The sequence below is a fragment of the Agelaius tricolor genome, unplaced genomic scaffold, assembly GCF_023055355.1.
Source record: "Agelaius tricolor isolate 1412-34295 unplaced genomic scaffold, bAgeTri1.0.p SCAF_10, whole genome shotgun sequence".
Taxonomy (NCBI): Eukaryota; Metazoa; Chordata; class Aves; order Passeriformes; family Icteridae; genus Agelaius; species Agelaius tricolor.
Genome location: NW_027269270.1, coordinates 12,318,647 through 12,329,717, shown reverse-complemented (window position 1 = coordinate 12,329,717; position 11,071 = coordinate 12,318,647). Strand labels below are relative to the sequence as shown.

Below are 11,071 nucleotides of genomic sequence, written 5' to 3'. Positions count from 1 at the left end.
GGCAGGTAACTAAAGAGACAAATAAAGAGGCGGGCAGTCGGACAGAGGGGCTTAAACCCGCCGAGCCCGGCCCGTCCCGTCCCGGTCGGTGACTGACGAGGGTGCCGGTGGCCGTGGAGGAGCCGGGCCCGCAGGTACGAGGCGCTGCTCCGGTGCCGCCCGTCGGGGCCGGGGACGAGCGCTGCGCTGCGGGGGCGCCGGGGCTCTCTGCCGTCGTTCCGCCTTCCTTCATCCTTCCCGCTCTTCCCGCGGCTTCGGCACTGCTTCTCCTCCCGCTCTCGCAGGCGGCCGGCTCTGCCTCCCCTGGTCGGGCCGTCCCTTGGCTCAACGGCTCCAGTTTCCCACCTTCCCTGTTCCTCCTCTTCCCCCAGCCGCTTGATTTTATCGCTCCAAGCGTGCCTATTTTTTTCTCCCTGACCTACAGACTCCTCCTTCTCCATCTGGCTTCTAATTCGGCTTCTGTTTATTTTTCCTCCCGAATCCTTTGATTTTCTTTTCTCTCCCTATTGTTTTTTAATGATTTAAAAATTTTTTCCTTTTGTCTTTTCTTTTCCTTTCCCCTTTATTTTTCTTTTTCTTTTTTTTTTTTTCTTTTCCTTCCCTTTTCCTTTTCTTTTTCCTTTCTGCCCTCCATCCCTCCCTCCCTCCCTAGCTGGCTGCCCGCCCCCCTCCCCTCCTCCCGCGGCGCGGCACGCGAACCGCACGCGTCCCAACAAAGCTCCGTCCGTCCGTCCGTCCGTCCGGCCGCCCCCGCTCCCGCCTCAGCTGCCGCCTCCGGGCCCTGGCAGGAGGCGCTCCCGGGGCCGCCGCCGGGGCCGAGCCCTGTCCCAGCCGGGCGGGAGGGGGGCTCGCTGCGGGGGGAGGCAGCGCTCTGGAAACGCCTTACAGTTGTCCGGAGCGCGAAATCCGCTCCCGATGAAATCTCTTGGGTTTGCGGCATTATCTTAATTAAGATAATTGATTCATATTGCACCTGCGAGAGTGCGGGGAAAAGATGCCTCCCCAAATAGCTTGGAGCTATTGGAGAGAGGAAGCCGCGCTTATAATTGAGCGAATGATTTACTGCCCGGGTAGCCCGGGCTGCTCGGGCTCTCCTTTCGCTGCCAGGTTTCCCGTTCTCCCTCTCCAGAGAGGCACACACGCAAAACAAGAAGGTTATCCTGATTCAAAAAACAGAGACGGGAAAACGTCTCTCCCCGCTGTCCCTGTCCGTCTGTCCCTCCGCACCGCATGGCACCGCGGGCCGGAGCCGCCCCGGCGCGGGGATCGGGCTCGGAAGGGCCGGCTCGGGTCTGCCCGCGGTGCTGCCCCGCTCGCCCGCTCCCAAAGGCCGCGGCGAGAGGAGGGGACGGGAGGGGAGGGCAGCCCCACCGCCCGGATCACCCCGAGCCGTGGCCGGCCTGCCCCGGCTGCCGTGGCTCGGGAATCACGGAGGGAAAACAGCGCCCTGAAGGAGCCGCTCCGGTACCGGTCCGGGGCCACCGGGGTGAGACCGCTCCGCACTTCGGAGCGTCTCTCCAGGATACAGTGTACATCTGGGCTCCAAAAATGGTACGGCTGATTAAGGTGCCTTTTCTGCTCTTTCCCCCCTTAAAACTCAGTGTATTAATGTTATTGAGCCTTTCCCTGCTAGATAAATGCTGTTGTTATTTTAATTCTATAAATGTAAACTTCTATTTAGTTAATGGAAAATACATCACCACCAAGGTTTAATTATCATCTTTTTAAATTACTCTTTTAGTCAAGTGCACACAATTATGAAATAACAATAGATTTAAAATATAATTCAAATTGATTAAAAAAAACAAATCAGAGAAGTACGTACCATTAAAGCAAATGTCTAAATTGTATTGGTAGGCCTGCTACCTCCTGAGCTACAGTTTAAATAGCGTCAGCTCTCTGCTATCGGTGTCAAACCACCTCTGTTATTAGGAAAAAGCATTCTTATCAGAAGGGATTTAGATGCTGTTGTAACTGCAAAACCTAATTATTTTTGATCCAGGCATTTACCCCCAGAGTCCCACCTTGTTTAAATAAAGTGTTTTCTTTCCTCCTGAACAAATGCATTTCCATTTGAATTAAATATTGATAATTTGACCTTTTAGTTCCTTTAACTAATCAAAAGGAAAAAAAATCCAAATGTAGATCCTAGTGCCTTGCCCTAGTGGGTCTTTCCGCTTGAATAGACACTGAGATTAAATGAGTCAAACTTCCTCTTTCATTGCACTCTCTTTGCACTAATTGCTTATGCAAAAATGCAGATTTGTATTAATTAGTAACTCCACTGATTAGTTCGGTGGTATTTTCACGTAATAAATCATGCTGCAGACACGATTTTTGGCACATCCCCAGTAGTGGCTCAGGATGCAATAAGTTTTCCATATTAAATAAAATCTTAGCTTAAATCTACCTTTTTGTTGCAGGTACACTGTGTACCACCTGCTGTACGCACCTGCTACGGGAAATTACCTTCTGTCCCTGGCAAGGCTCTTTCCTTGATAATGCACTCCTCTTCACAGGGTGTAGACTTTAAAATGGGACACATGAATCACAGAATCAAAGAAGGAGAGAAATCTGATGTTATGTTTAACCCTTTCAAGTGAATAATGCTCATTTTAAAGGGGATGAAAGATACATGTATCTATATAAGATACATCAATGTAGATTTTTTTTTTCTTTTCTTTCCTATGCCCTTTTACAGCATCATTCACTGTGTGCCCAAATTATCAAACCCAAGCCCATTTTTATTTTGTACACTTCTTTCTCTTTCCTTGAGCTGCAGAGGCTGAATTTGTACAAACATCACACTTGTTAACTGGAGCTCACATCTCAGTTGGATACAGAGGCCTCAGCAGCAAGAAGACTCCACAGCATCTCTAATGGTATCTACACAGTACCAAACCCATCCCCACTTGCTTGTATCCTGACATCTCTTAAAAATCTCTCTAGATCACACACAGGCTGATGCACAGCCTCCAGCAGCTGAGATCTACATGTGAAAAATCTTTCCCAATTCTTTCTAAAACCATCCTAGATATTACCTTTCTCCTCAGGTTGCCTCAGACTGAGTGGTCTATACTTCACACTGTGTCCTCAAGCAAGACAGCACAAGGCATTGGAATGATATTTGCCACAACAAACAATGTCAGTTGGTGCAGGGCTTGTTAAAAAGGATATGGAGCTCCAGAGGAGTATAAAAGATGATGACACTGGTGTCATTTCCTTACAGGTGATACTTTCCAGGGCAGATCCTGACAAGTCTTTGTTTCCTTTCTGACAAAACTCCCTCACTTAAGCACAGATTGCCACAAACACACTTGCAGGATCTGGCCTTTGGCCTCAGTCTAAGCAGTGCAATGGGGTGGAAGAGCATCAAACACAGGTGCCAGCAGATTATCCAAAGCTTTGCTGAGATTAAAATCTTGTCTCAATATGAGTTATTGCATATTCTCTAAATAGAAATCTCCTTAGTGGTGGCTTTAAAAGGTCTGCTTTTGTTTTCCTCTGAGAGAAAATAGCAGTTGAACCCCAGGCTGTGCACATAAAAGCTTATGTGTTTGTTCCCTATGGCCATCCAATCTGAACATTTTGCCAGCATTTTGCACTTCCTAGCAAAGCTACTGCTTCTGTTAGTGTTCCCTTATTGAAGAAAGTTAAAGCCAAAACGCTCTTAAAGGGTTATACACAAAAATGGTCCTGATTAATCTCAGAACAGGGTTACTTGTTTAAGCAATATCCTGAGAACAAAACAAGAAAGGTTAAATCAATGATCCACAGGGATGGAAAAAGAGATTCAAATAATCATTAAATCTTATTACGTAATGCGGCTTTGTTTTTACCTCTTGGAGTGAGTTCACACCTGGATCTGTGCTTTAAGTGCTCCACAGTGAGCTGGGCACGAAGGAGAATCATTTCCCATCACAGAGCAGTGTAACTTCCACAGCTGAAGCTCTTGCTAAGCACTGTAAGTGTATATGAGGATATTCTGAGTTATACACATCACCACATTTTGAGGGATTGCCTTCCTCTGCTGTTCCTGTTACTGCTCCCTTTTCACCCCCATGACTGTCACTGTTAGCTCACAACCTTGTGTAGATGCCTAAGAGTGTGTGTCACCACATGTGACTGCTTCCCAGAGATGCTCCTGGGACATTAACTATCCCAGCTGTGGGTGTGATTATCCCAAAACTACACTGACATGATGGTCCTCTTTGTTTCTTGAGAAGGTGTCTCAACTTCTAATCCACAAAGGACAGGATAAACATTAGATAGCACACTTTGTTTGCCCTCTTTCACTGCAAAGATCCACAGAAAAGATGGTATCTCGTCATCCAAAAAAGCACTTTTGCTCTTATATCACTTCCTGCAGAGTGTGGTTTCATTGCCCTTCATTGTCTGGGGGAAATCTTAAAATTCACCTACAGAAGGTAGGGATATGTCAAGGCCCTAGGGCTGAAACCAAGCACAACCTAGACATAAATAAACTGCAATCATATTCCAAGGACTTTCAAAGGCAAATGTCCATGAGGATCAAAAATATGTCCAAACCCCAAAATATTTTATCGTAAATTCTTATGCAAAATAACCTTTCTGTGATATTTCAGGAGAGAAAATGCAAGCCTTGTTGAGGTTCTCAGTGTCAGAGAACTGATGGTCGTGACTCTAAGTGACTGTGGGAGAAGTGTGGACAAGGGATGGTCTCCACACTGTAGCCTGTCAGGCACCCTTTGGAGAAAGGCTGGCTGTAGTGGAGTTCTGGCACAGGCAGGCAGTGATGCAACAGTTAAGGATGTTCTGGCTGGAGTAATCTTGCAGAGAGACACCCTTAATGCTGAGCTTTAGCCCAAAGTTCTGGGTGGGAGTATTTCTGGGGTCCTGGGACTGAGGCTGTGAGCCACAATGCACACTCACTTCTCTCATGTGCCAGGTAGATCTTTCCTGTTAATTTGTGATGACTCATGCCCAGGAAAACATTTCTCTTTGCAAATCATCATCTGAGCCCAGAGATGTATGCCCAGTGTGTCCTAAAAACCTGTAGCTCTCTCATCTGGCTTAGTCCTTCTGTCAGTTTTTTTCTCAGTGCTGAACCTTTGCTTGGTTTATGTGCATTCCCAAGAGAGGAGGAACATGCTTGTAAATCACTGTTTTCTCTACAACTGAGCTCCAGTTACATGCCACTATGATAATATAAATATTTGCTCATTTTGTCCCTCTTCACCCTTGCAAATGGATAAGAGCATCTGGCTCTTTCTTAGTAGTCTATTGTCTGTTTGCTAGAGCATCCAGTTGTTGATGTTCACTTGAACAAGAGAAATAACCCTGCTCTCCACTGCTTTGCAGAGTGGGGTCACTGCTGATTGGGGGTGTTAACTTCTCCTTCCAGCAGGAGTGGGGAATTCTCACCTGCTCACTCTTCACTTGTCCTGCAGATCTGTAGTTGACAATTTCCCATGTGAAGTAGGGGAGAAATCTATGATTTTTGTATTTCTGTATGTTTATCTTCAGACTTCATGCTGTGTTATTTACAGAATCTTTTTGACAACACAAAAAAGCTCAAAACCAATGACAAGACAATGAAGAATAAGATCTAGCATTTTTAAAACTGACTTTTAAAAAGCGTTGGTGGAAGCAGAAATACAGAGTAGAACATTAAGATGTATTTTAAATTATTTATTTCAAACTATCATCTGTGGTTCTTCTGTATCCATGTCATCTCTAGGTAGACTGATGCTCTGTAAAACTATCAGTAAAGAGAATGACTACATATTCTTTCCAAAATTAATTTAAAAGTTGCAGTTGTCCAGAATTGAGAAGCAACTGTCAGCAGGTTGTTTGGTTTTGTTTGGGTTTTCTTTTAAACGGGATGGGTCAAGGTTCACAGCAGCAAGAATTTCTACTTCTGATAGATTTGTACTTGTAAAATGATTTATTTTTGAAAAGAGTTGGCAATTTCAGCTGGTGTCAGGTTTACTCTATCTCAAGTAATTTATAGTCCACTTCTTCTACTATAGATCCACAAGTAGTTATAAGTTTCTTGGATCACCTTGATTTCCAATTTTCTGTTGCAAGTTTGGGGCAGCTCATTCAGTAGGTGCTGGGAGCAGCCACCTGGGAGCTGTGAACAGGAGGGAGCAGTAGTGAGGAGTCAGCCTGGCCAGGGCTGGGCAGCGCTGCTGTGTTCCCACCCCCGGGTTAAGGGCTGAGCACAGGAGCCCGAGGGTGACAGTGTCCGTGCGTGTAGCACTTGAGGGCTCAGTAAGGGCCACTGCAGGGCAGGGGGTCACCTGTGCAGCTGGGGAAACCTAACAGCTTGATGCTGCTCAGGGGGAGAAGGTTCACTCCCTCTGCCTACTGCTCTATTGCTCTCTTTCCTTTGCTCTTGTTGGTGGAATCTGCTCCATCCTCTGATACAGATCTGGTGTCTGTGGGACTCAGTTTAGAAAAGTCTTTTGTCACTGAACTGGCTACATCGGCTCTTTGAAGACCTGACAAACACCTTCACACATGCAGAATAAGAAGCAGAAGCACACAGCCAGGAGAGAATAAGGACAGGGAGAGAGAGGGAAAGGAATAGATGGAGACCCTCACTTTTTCTGCTGCAATGTGGTTGGTTCTGCATTGAGCCATCATGACTGGTGGCACTGCACTCTTTTCTGCTCCTTTTAAACAATCTGGGATGGACCTGCTGAAAACACCATTACCAGGCTACATGGACCTTTGATCTGGCCCACTATGGGATCACATTACATTTACAGTATTTTGTCCTTTTCCTGATTTTTAGCTTTGTAGGAGTGGCAGAAGGGAAGTCCTGCCTATCCTTGTTTGGAAAAATGATGGAAAATGGAAAAAACGATCCCTGAGGGGTTTTCAGTGAAGCTGAAGTCTCCCTGGATGGCTTAAGCCCATGTCATCCTACCCATTGCATTGTCCATCTGCAATGTGTTTCAGTCTCACTCCAAGTTAACCCCAATGTGTCACCTGTGCTCCTCACCCCGAAGAACAGACACACAATCCTGCTTAGATCTACATTTTCAGTTTGAAGAGATGGCAGCTTTTGTTTATCTGTCCAATAGAATTGTTTTAGTCAGCAACCATACTAGTAAGAAAATATCCAGCCAAATACTGATGTTCTATAAGACCAGGTTGGGGGGAATTCTGTAAAAGGATTCACAGCAATATTTGGAAAGAAACAGAAAAGAGACCATATCAGACTCAGAGAAGGAGGCATTCAGTGTCCATCTCTAGTGGCACAGGACTTCATGCATCAACCATCAGAAGCTGCTTCTAACAACCTTAGGGCTAACATTTATTTGAGAAAAAGATTTAGTATTTTCTATGAGTTCTTTTTACAAAGGATTGAAATTGTTAAATAGACTTTATGCTAAATGCAACTTAAGCAAGGCTTTGCTTTGTTTTGTTTCCAGTTAGAGAAGAGAGAACATACCTCAATTTCTTTGCATTGTGATGCAAACTAGAGATGATACTCTTTACCATTATGGTGAGGTAGTTTACAAGAGACTGAAAACAAGCCTTTAGTGACATACAGACATTAGAATATTAAAGGAAGCAAAAAATAATTGATCAGATATTTTGCTTCCTACAAGCGACAGAGAAGAAATGGAGCACCTGCTGGAAGTTCATTTGTGTGTATTACTGCTGTGGTGGAGAGATGGATGGCCATGGGGGCAGAGCTGTGCAGATGAGTGGGAGGAGTGGGGGAGGATGTGGAACAAGGTAACTTAGAGCCATTTCTGTGCTCATTTGCCTCCTGCATTCCCAATCAACTTCTAAAATAAATTAGAGAAGATGAAGAATATCTCCAACTTACACCAGCTGCCAGTTGCCTTGCACAATTAAAATGTGCAGAGGGTGCTGCTGTGCTCCATGATCTGCAGGGGCCATGGGAGCTGACAGCAGTTCCTGCTGCATCCTCAGCAAGCCCCTCTGCCTGTCATCCAGGACAATGCCATGCTCACACAGTTGAGGGTTCTCTCTGTGGGTGCTCTGTCCTGCTCTGGAATTGCAGCTGGGTCTGAGCACTAGTTTGTTTTTCTCCACCTCTGTCCTCAGTCCAGCTCAGCATATATATAATTGAAAATGGCACAGAGGGGTTGCTGTAAAGTCAGCAATAAAGTGATGATAATGACAGTGACTCTCTTCTCCTTTGCAAAAATTGCCCGGTTTTTGTCGCAGAGAAGATGGGGATGTCCTTTTATTGGGTACCCAATAGAGCAAATTGTCATTAGATGATGAAAATAAGAAAGCTAACTCCCCTCAAAAAACAAACAAACAAACAAACAAACAAAAAGCCCACCAAAAACAAACAAACAAAAACCCACCAAAACCCCCAAACAAACAAAAATCACAAAAACCCCCTATCTTCACATTTGCATTTATTTGAAAAAAAAATCTTTCTCCCATATTCTAGACATGAAGAAGTAATGCTCTGTGTGCTCCATTTATTTCCATAAAAGTAATTTCATATATATATATATATATATAAAAATATATAAAATATATTTCATATATATGTATATATGTGTGTACTGGAGGATTACAAAGCATGGTGCAAATTATACTATTCATACACACAAAAAAAATTATCTGCCGCTAGATTGTGTCACTCTGTTAAATAAATCGACAAAAACAAATACCTATTTTGACATTTCGTCTTCTCAGCCCTACATGTGGCTCGGCTCCACAGTCGGTTCCCGCCGGTCGTGCCCACCAGGAGATGGCACTGAAGAACCTGTCCTGCAGGGAGAAGGCAAAAAAAGCAGATTCACAAACCGGCTCTGTGCTTGTGAACACGAAATAATCCGAAAGGTATCTCTCCTCCGTAGTATTTGCTTTTAGGAAGGACTTAAGGCTTTGGGGTTTTTTTCATTTTGTGCTCAAACATGATGAAGAAGAGGCTAAAAGGAAACCAACCACAGCACCCAATGAATGCCATCTGGCTTTGCCTAGCAAAGCACATTGTCATTTTCTCAAGTCCTACAACACTGATAAGCTTTCAAATACAAGATCTTATGAGCAAAAAGGGTCTTTCTTATATAATTATTGTTTAATGTTTTCTGTTTTCTGAATGAACAATCAGATCATTAAAAGTTATTTTGAATAGAACTACAATCGTGACTGAAAAAAAGGCACTTTAGCAACTTCATGTGGAAACTTTTTTCAGACTTTAATAAAAAATGCAAAGGATTTTCTAGTGACATGAACATTTCCACCTTTTAAACACTTATCTGGTATATACTAAATCTTTCTTTGGATTCTTGAAGAATTTCAGTAAATTTAAGACTCCTGTCTTAAAATGCAGAATGGTGCTTTCAGATAGGTTCCCACTATTAAATGACAGCTGAAGAGATGTAAATCTTTCAGATTTAGCAGCACAGACATGAGAAGAAATTAGCCATATATAATATTTAATGGGGAAAGTCTAGTTACTTAAGAAAATGTAGAGATTACAAGATGGAAACTTGCTCACAATCTCTTTCTCTCCAATAGCTGTTACTTCTCGTGAAGATTGATGACAATGTCTTCAACACGATCTAAATGGCACTTATGCCTCAGGGTTCACTTCGTGTCTTTTGATGCGTCCCTGATCAGGCTTTGTTTTGGGAGGTGCGATGGTATAGGACCATTAACCGTTACCAGTAAGTGCTAATGTTAATTACATTAAGCACAATCCTCCAGTCGGTCCATCTGTTACTCATTTTTTATGTGCTACCTATTATTGTTTGGGGTTTTCTCTGTGCTCCGGGAAGATATCTTCTAGCTTTCTTCTTGGCTTCATTTAAAATATATTAATTTATGTATGCCTCGATGAAATACTTAAACACGCTTCAAATTTATTCCTTCATTTTCTAGAGATTTTTAAAATATTATTTTTGCCTGTGGTTTTAGTATTTAGTTGTGGCGTTGCACCTGAATGTAGAGTTTAGTAAACCACTTCGGCATCTTGTACTTCATATACTGTACGTCTTGAAAATGATCAGTGTCATATTTTTAGATGAATTTGCGCTGTTTTCCTCACATTTCAATATCACAGTTTGTTTCTTTGCTATCATTGTGTGCAAATTGCACAGGTTTCCGTTTCCCTCGCTGTATTTCCCTTTATTTTTCGGGTAATTCTAAACTGAAATTTGTATTTTCAGTGTTATTCACCTGCTGCTTTACTTCTGGTCGCACTCAGCCGTGCCACTGGCTGAAGGCGCAGGGACAGGGACAGGCTCCCGATCTCTGTAGCTCTCGGCCCGCAGCGCTTCGTGCAGCACAGCTAATTACTGCAGAGTCACGAACCGACACACAGCGGTCACATTAGGATTTAGAGAATTGCGGTGTGTTTAAACTGGGGCTCCTGCCCGCTGCAGCCGCCTCCCGGGAGCGGTGCGGGGCCGGAGGGCACGGAGCCGGGGCAGGAGAGGGAGAGGAGCCGGGGCAGGAGAGGGAGAGGAGCCGGGGCAGGAGAGGGAGAGGAGCCGGGGAAAGGACGGGAGAGGAGCCGGGGCAGGAGAGGGAGAGGAGCCGGGGCAGGAGAGGGAGAGGAGCCGGGGCAGGAGAGGGAGAGGAGCTGGGGCAGGAGAGGGAGAGGAGCCGGGGCAGGAACGGGAGAGGAGCCGGGGCAGAACGGGAGAGAAGCCGGGAGAGGAGAGGGAGAGGAGCCCGGGGCAGGAGAGGGAGAGGAGCCGGGGTAGGAACGGGAGCGGAGCTGGGGAAAGGATGGGAGAGGAGCCGGGGCAGGACAGGGAGAGGAGCCGGGAGAGGAGAGGGAGAGGAGCCCGGGGCAGGAGAGGGAGAGGAGCCGGGAGAGGAGAGGGAGAGGAGCCGGGACAGAACGGGAGCGGAGCCGAGGCAGAACGGGAGCGGAGCCGGGGCAGAACGGGAGCGGAGCCGGGGCAGAACGGGAGCGGAGCTGGGGCAGGAACGCGAGCGGAGCCGGGGCAGGAACGGGAGCGGAGCCGGGGCAGGAACGGGAGCGGAGCTGGGGAAAGGATGGGAGCGGAGCCGGGGCAGGAACGGGAGCGGAGCCGGGGCAGAACGGGAGCGGAGCCGGGCAGCAGCGGGCGCG

General features: G+C 45.7%; 1 long non-coding RNA gene across 1 annotated transcript; it reads left to right on the top strand.

Moving 5' to 3' along the window:
• LOC139593416 (uncharacterized) lies at nt 1–10,451 on the top strand. Its single transcript, XR_011680291.1, has 3 exons — nt 1–134; nt 8,680–8,826; nt 9,508–10,451. It is a non-coding gene; the product is annotated as an uncharacterized lncRNA (long non-coding RNA).
• The last annotated feature ends 620 nt before the right edge of the window (nt 10,452–11,071 follow it).